This window comes from Pantherophis guttatus, chromosome 4 (assembly GCF_059756535.1).
Source record: "Pantherophis guttatus breed Tessera chromosome 4, ASM5975653v1, whole genome shotgun sequence".
Taxonomy (NCBI): Eukaryota; Metazoa; Chordata; class Lepidosauria; order Squamata; family Colubridae; genus Pantherophis; species Pantherophis guttatus.
In genome coordinates this window covers 35,623,959-35,632,661 of record NC_142066.1, presented here as the reverse complement: position 1 = coordinate 35,632,661, position 8,703 = coordinate 35,623,959, and positions in this window count along the sequence as shown.

Genomic DNA, 8,703 nt, shown 5'->3' with positions numbered 1-8,703 from the left:
TCTTCAGATGGTCAGAGAAAAAACCTTGAAATACAAGGAGAAAGAAGTGGTGATTTTGAAACAAATACCAAGAGAAGTGAGAGAGATGAGAAGAAAATACCAATTTTTGACCAAAATATTAACCCAAAAAGGAATTAACTACAGATGGTTGATACCAGAAGGGTTAATCTTAACGTAGCAACTTCAAAGATATAGGCTGGGTACAATTGACAAAGTGAGAGCCTTCAATGAAGAATTTCTTAAAGAAAAGGAAGTCGAAATGGAAATGGAAACCCAAGCTACAGTAGTGCCATTAAAATTCACAGAAGAGGAATTGGCAATGATTGAATCAGCAGAAGGCGCTGTAGGTGGGATTGTGGAATACAAGGAACAATGTGAAGTAAGATTAACTAAAGCAACAAAACCTACATATAAAGTATGAACATGGAAGAAACGAAATTAATTTCAATAAATATAAATGGACTTAACTCAGTAGTTAAAAGGAGAAAGGTGTTTCATAAATTAGAGAAATTAAAATTTGACATAATTTGTCTAAAAGAAGTACACATTAAAAAGCAGCATGAACAATTGTTGATACAACCAAAACTTGGAAGAACCTTTTTATCATTGTCACAAAGTAAAAGAAGGTAGAATTTTGATGGTGGAAATAATTGACAATAATATGAAAATTCTTTTGGTAGCAATATATGCTCCAAATAACAATCGAAGTGACTTTTATAGAAAATTACACATGAAAATAATTGAAATGGAGTATGAAAATATATGTATGATGGGCAGTTTTAATGGAGTAGTGGATGAAAATCTGGACTATAAAACACATAAAACAGCAAGACATAATAGAAAGACATTACTGAAACCCTTTTTTAAGATGATAGAGGAAATAAACTTGAAAGATGTATGGAGAGATAGAAATGGGAAAAACAGACAATATACCTTTTACTCCAATAGACACTCATCTTGGTCTAGGCTAGATATGATATGGACAACAATGGATTTGACTTTGAATATAGAACACGTGGAAATAGAAACAAATGTATGGGCTGACCACAATCCTGTGACAGCTACCTGGAAAGGCCAAAAAAGAAAATCCAGATGGACTTTAAATAATACAATATTAAAAGAGTAATAATCTTGATACAATTCAGGGTTTGGACTTATATCAGAAATTTATTTTAATTTTGATTGTTAGTACAGGACATGAATAGACTCAAAAAAGTATTTTGAACAAACATGTAAAGAACAAATTTTCATTTCATCATTAAATTAAGCAGCATGGTAGAATAATTTTAAGAATATAATTAAGTGAAAATGATTTTTGTTTATTCATTCATTCATTTTCTTTTCAAATGACACTGAGTAACAACAACAGATAATGAACCACAAACAATAAAATCTACAGCAGGATGGTTATAATGGAGCCATCTCACTAATTTGCCAGTTCCCAGGCCTAATGGGACAACCAGATTTTTAAGGATCTTTGGGAAGTCAGGAATGAGGCTGCCAGCCTAACCTCAAGAAAGAGGACATTCCACAACTGGGGCACCACACACGTTAGACTGCATTAATCTAATGAAGCTCCTATTTAATAGAAAAAATGATCTGGGATAATTTAATATAACAAAAACAAAACTGTAGAACAGTGTATTCCAAAGATGCATATTTCATCTCCTTACACTTCATAAAACTATGTGGTGATTTGGGTAAAATGTCTTATCGAGGATTATTTTTCCAATGGGCAAACCATTTCAGTTTTTAATGCATAAACCTACCAAACCCCACAAGTTTTAATTTATGATGTGCCGTAAATTCTAATAAATATATTATCATTTAAAGTTTTGTAAATCCTATTAATGCACTTTTCCGTGCTAATTGCATGTTTTCAACTTGACAGGCATTCCCCTGACAAGACCAGATAGCTGTAGTGCCCCAGGTGAGTTTTTCCCCTTTATATTCCTTTATTATACAAGAAGTTATTCATAATTACATTTATACTTATATCTGTTATCTAGTACATGCTTGATGAAAATAAATAAATAAATAAAGTTGCTTTTTCCTCAAAATTATTTCACACCTCATTGTTTTACATTTCACATACCTCCCTTACCAATTGCAACTTCCTATTTTCCCATAGAGAATAATTTACAAATTATTTTTTGATATTGTTTCTTTAAGTCAGCTACTTCTTCCTGGACTTTCCTTTCTTAATAAAACTAGACATACTCTTTCATCATTTCTCTGGTCCTCTGGTATTTGATGTAACTAGGATTCAGTGATAACATATACTTTTAATATGAGGATTGGAGTAAGTTTTAACCATACTGTACTAATGAAATTTAATGAAATTTTAATGAAATTTATGAAACTTCTTCCTTTTGTGCCACTAAAGTGCTAATTGTTTGCTTGAAAACCCAATTTAGTTTATGCACTGAATTTCTGTTCAAGAATTCTTCTTCTGCCATGTCCATCATCGGATGTCAGCTATCATGTTGGCGATCCTATTTTCAACAACAGCCACACAAAAAAGTGCTACTAAGTTTTGCCCAAGAATATTCAGGAATAACTGCAGGGAATTTGCTAAAACAGGAAAACAGATAGATAAACAGACAAAAATTTTGTTACAGAAGAATATCCTTTGTTCAATTTGTTTTGTTTTTAATCTTCACAGGTAATCTTACTTCACTTCACATATTTCTGGAAACTTTATCCAACAATGGTGATATAATTTTGGTTACCCCCACTATCAAAGTTTTCTCAGGTAATTTTGTGTAAAGATGGAAAGGAAGTGAAAAGTTTGGAACAAAAAGATAGTACATTTGCATATAATTTTTATTACAAAATATCAGAAGTCGGCGCAGGAGAGATTTTCTGCATGTTCCAGTTCAAGGACACCAACAACAAGGTGAAGAATTCTGATCTGAGCAATGTCAACATCTTAGGTAAGGATAAAAATTTTTGAGAAAATCAAAATTGTTCTTTTTAAACTGGTGAACTAAAAATATATTTTCCCTCCTTTACTGTTACACAATATAGATCTGAAGTTCATATTCTTTTGGTACTTTTTTAAACCTAAACATCAGGGTGCGCAATTTTTTCTGGATCAACGAGGCTATTTTCTGTTTTAATATTATCAAACCTCAAACACTAGAATGTGTATTCAGAACAACATTTTGTATTATTAATTTCTTATGCATTTAAATTTAATTTAAATATAGTTAACATGATTGCTGTGCAAACGTGAGTGTATTACTTATCTTTCGCTAACATAATAATAATGACAATTTGGTAATAATTTACTAGTTTCCAAAAAATTGCATCTAAAATGTTCAAAGGCCATATGTGGCTTTGAAGCCTCTCTTTGTTTTTTTGGAGAATCACTTCTGGATATGTATACTTTTTGTGCATTTTTTAAAAAATAATAAATATATCAAATAGTATAAAAATATACAATCGGTAAAATTAAGAACAGAAAAAACAGAAATGAATAGATTCATTGTTTTCTATTTCTATCTGCTTCAAGATTCATTTCGAATCTTGAAGAGATTTTATATGTCATATTTAGTGCTTCTAGTTTTCATTGTTATAAACAGCTTTCTTAATTTTAACAATCCAGTAATCTTTGGATCTAGAACTAAGTGTGCTCCATTTTCAGTGGAGAAAACCACTTAGCAAGGATCCTTTTGTTTTCAATCTTTTAAAATTAAGGATAATTCTAAAAAAGTGAGAAATCTTGTTAGTTTAGCCACACCTCAAGTAATTATGGCCAAACATGCCCTGGAAGTTTTCTTTGTGGGGGAGGGGAGTAGATGTGGCTTTAGTCTCATCACCAGCATTTATCTGGGACAATTTAAAGTTTAGAAATCTGTTGATCAATTTAGGCTGCTGACACTATGAACCTCTACCCTCTCCATTACTGGGCATTATCCTTCATGGACACTTTGCTTTGGATGACAGGAGTGATTGGATACTGGATTTCTTTAGAGCACCTACCAACATTAGAGTTTGACCAGTTTTATGTGGACTTCTATATTTATGTGTGAGAGGCACTTTTTAAACCCCAGACTTAATGTTAATAACAATAATGATGATGATGATGATGATGATGATGATGATGATAATAATAATAATAATAATAATAATAATAATAATAATAGTAACTTTATTGTCATTGTACGTGTATACACAATATACACATACAATGAAATTCACTTAGCACCCAAAGACCAGGTCCAACACACATAACAATCTCCGAACACACTCCCACCCACCACAATTCTCCACCCCTAAACCACCGAAACATCCACACAACAGACCAAGTAATACTGTCCAACAGCTCACTGATGGTGGCCCTTTAGTTCATTGTTGAGTGCAATTATAGCTCTGGAATAAAAACTATTCAGAAAACATGTGGTCCAAGTTTTAATTGTTCTGTATCTTCTGCCAGAAGGCAACAGTCCAAAAAGATTGTAAGCAGGATGGGAAGAGTCTCTGAGAATGTTATGCAACTTCCTCAAACAGCGAGATTTGAAGATGTCACTCAGGGCTGGTAGCTGGAGCCCAATGATATTCTGGGCAATTTTAATTATTCTCTATAGAGCTTTTTTGTCCACTACAGAGTTACTCCCAAACCATACAAGAATGCTGTATGTCAGGACACTCTCAATGGTGCTGTGATAGTAGGACAGAAGTAGATGCTGAGATAGATTTATCTTCCTGAGCATTCTCAGGAAGTACAGCCTCTTCTGTGCCTTTTTTGCAAGCATGTTACTATTCATACTCCATGAGAGGTCCTTTGAGATATAAATGCCCAGAAATTTAAAACTATCAACCCTCTCCACCTCCTCCCCATTTATGTACAATGGTAAATGTACATCTCTCTTCCTCCTGAAGTCAATTATAAATTCTTTAGCTTTTTTGGTGTTAAGTGTAAGATTATTTTCTTTACATCACAATGTCAGCCCTTGTACTTCCTTTCTGTAAGCAGACTCATTGTTCTTATTAATGAGCCCCACCACTCTTGTGTCATCCGCAAATTTAATAATTGCATTGGGTGTTATACAATGAGGTGCAGTCATGTGCGTAAAAGGAATAAGGGAAAGGGCTTAGCAAACAACCCTGGGGGGCTCCTGTGCTTAGTATCAGAATAGAGGAATCCTGAGATCCCATCCTTACTGACTGTGGTCTATCTGTCAGAAAATCCTTTATCCACAAACAAATCCTCTGATTTATACCCGAATTGGACATTATAATCCACAAATAATAGCCTTGCATATGTCCCCTGTTGTTCCAAATGATTCAGTATGGTAGGGACAACAATAGACATAGCATCGTCAGTTGATCTATTACTCCTATATGCAAATTGGTGTGGGTCCAAAGTAGATGGAAGACTAGCCTTAATATAGTTCAACACCAGCCTCTCAAAACATTTCATGACAACAGATGTTAAAGCTACTGGTCTATAATCATTAAGGGATACCACTATAATGGATGTCTGCAGGCAGGTAGGAATAGAGCACTGTAGCAGGGGTAGATTGAAAATATCCGTGAACACTCCAGCTAGCTCTGTAGCCAGTCCCTGACAACTCATCCCATGATTCCATCAGGCCTAGCTGCCTTCCGGATATTAACATTCTGGAAAGTGCATCTCACATCAGAGATCTGCAGTAGAAGTGGTTGTCTATTGGTGGTAGGTGTTAATGGTGTACTATCAGTGGTAGATGCTGGAATGATGGTTGTTCCTGTTTCCACCTCAAAACGGCTGAAGAATTGATTTAGCTGCTCAGCCAAAGAGTCACTACTGCTAGACAAACTATTTTTATTGCTTTGCCCCATGATTTGTCGCAGGCCTTGCTATACCTGACCAGAGTCCGAGTTCTCAAAAGGATGTTCAATCCTCCATCTGTACGTAGCTTTAGCGTCCCTGATACCCTTTTTCAATTTAGCTCTTGCCTCGCTATACTGTATCACATCACCAAAATGGAAAGCAGCATTTCTAACTCTTAATAAAAGACATACTTCTCTGTTTATCCAGGGCACAAGTACAGGTGTCTGGTGGTAGTTGTTAAGTCCTCACAGAGACAACGCCGTATAGACTTGCGTGTTGCTACCCGTCCCCGATTGGCTGAAGCTTCCTGGGTTGCCGAGCGGGAAGCTGTGTGGCCTCCGATTGGTTGCCCTGTTTGACAGCCGGCTATTTAAGCAGCTGTCAGCCAAGTTTGTACTGTTCTGTTGCTGTTGTTATGTGTTAGCTGTTACGTTAATAAAGATCTGTTCTGGTAACCTCTAGCCCATGCCTTTGTTCTACAAATAGAGCATTGGCGACGAAGGTGGGATTGGTGGTGTACATCTGAGGTAATTTTGATGGCGGAACCTCCACCACCCCGCTAGCGCTGCCATGTCTACTTTCTTGCCGGCGTTCTTTCCTTTCGTTCCTGCATCTGAAACATGGGACACCTATATGAAATGTTTCGAATGTTTCCTGCAAGTGAACACCCTGACTGAACTTTCTAGCGCTCGCAAACGGGGTTATTTCCTCAGTTCCTGTGGGAGTGAGATTTTTGGCGCTGCTAGGGCTCTAGCTGCGCCTCAGCAAGTATTTGACATTCCATGGGAGACTCTGGTAGAGAGATTAAAGCACCATTTCTACCCCGTCTCGCATTGCGTGACACCATGCATTCTGGCAGCACTCACAAATGGAGGGTGAATCCGTGAACGATTACATGGCTTCCTTACGTTCAGCAGCCCTTCATTGTGAGTTCCGTGACCACTTTGATGAGATGTTGTTGGACCAGCTGGTTTGCGGGATCAAGGACATGAAGCTACAACAGCGCCCTTTGGCCCGCTCAGAGTTGACCCTCCAAGTCGCTCTGGATGAGGCCAGGGCTGCTGAAATGTCCGGCTGCCAAAATGTCCACCATTACCAGACGCCCTCTTCAGCGACTCCTAAGCCCCTGTCTGTCCATTATGAGGACTCGGACCTGGTGGAGTCCTCCGACGATGAGAGGGAGGTGAGCTGCCTCAAGGTGACTCAACGAAAGCGCAGTGCGTCCACTAAACTTTTAAAGGACAATTGCTTCGGCTGTGGCGGCAACCATCGCAGAATCGACTGCCGTTTTAAGACCGTCGTGTGCTGCCACTATGGCAAGAGGGGCCATTTATTGTGGGTCTGCAGAGTGCCCACCCAATGTCCGACGTTCCCTCCAGCCCCCTCCTGGAGTGCTGCCATGGACGGAAAGTGGCTACTCACCGCAAGGATTGTCTCGCTGTCACCCGCTACAAGGACCTGCCTGACATTGCTGTGAGCAACACCACTTCTTCAGCTTCTGCCAGCAAGCTCTTCCTCACTGTGGGTTTGGAAGGAGCGGCCTGTAAAATGGAGGTGGACACGGGGTCCTCCAAGTCACTCATAGCGTGGGCAACACTCTCTAAGTTGTTGCCAGGGTTGTCCCGCTGCTGGCTCAAGCCATGCTCTGTCCTCTTAAAGGACTATCAAGGGAAGGCTATCCCCACTCTGGGATATGACACTTTCCTGGTGTCTTTCCGTTCATTCTCTGGTAAATTGCCACTAATTGCGGTAAGAGACGACCGCCCTACCCTCTTAGGGCTGGACTGGTTTGCCGCTTTAAAATTGTCCATTTCTGGAGTGCATAGGGTAGCCCCCGATGTTCCGTCTATCCTGACCCGAGAGTTCGCAGACGTGTTCTCAGACCAGCTGGGTAAATATACGGGTAGGCCTATATCCTTTAATTTGGACCCCCAGGTGATGCCAGTCCGCCTCAAACCACAGAGAGTGCCTTTAACTTTGTGCCCACGGGTAGATACAGAGCTTGATAAGCTTGTAGCTCAGGGCGTGTTAGTCCCCGTGGATCATTCATCTTGGGAGACCCCTATTGTAATTCCCTTAAAACAGGACAGCTCAATCAGAATTTGCGCCGACCATAAATGTTCTATTAATAAGGCATTGCAGGCCAACCCATACCCGGTGCCAGTAGTGCAGCACTTGCTGCACTCCCTGGGTCACAGCAAGATATTTGCTAAGCTGGACCTGGCCCAGGCTTATCAACAATTACCGGTTGATGAGCCAACGGCCATGGCCCAAACCATTGTCACTCACCGGGGTGCATTTAAATGCACCCGGCTTCAGTTCGGAGTGAGTGTCGCCCCGGGAATATTCCAAAGCATCATGGAACGATTGCTTCAGGGAATTCCCGGGGTGGTAACCTACTTCGACAATGTTTTGGTCTCTACTGGAGACCAACCCGACCTCCTAGCTAAGCTACGGGCCGTATTGGGCCGTTTGCGCAGTGCCGGCCTCCGCGTCAAGAGATCAAAGTGCATTATAGGAGTTCCGCAAATGGAATTCCTGGGGTTCCTCATCGACGCCCAAGGTATCCACCCTACCCCTTCCAAGGTCGCGGCTATTAAAAACGCCCCTATGCCCACATGCAAGGCGGAGCTGCAGGCGTTCCTTGGGCTCCTCAATTTTTACTCTATTTTTTTGCCTCATAAGGCGTCCCTTGCTGAGCCCCTCCACCGTCTCCTGGATGCTAAGTCATCCTGGGGTGGAGTCGAGCCACTGCCACGTCATTCCAAGCTGTCAAAGATGCACTGACATCTAAGGCGCTTCTCGTCCAATACGACGAGAGCATGCCCTTGTCCTTGACTTGCAACGCCTCGCCTTATGGCATTGGTGCCATTTTGAGTCAT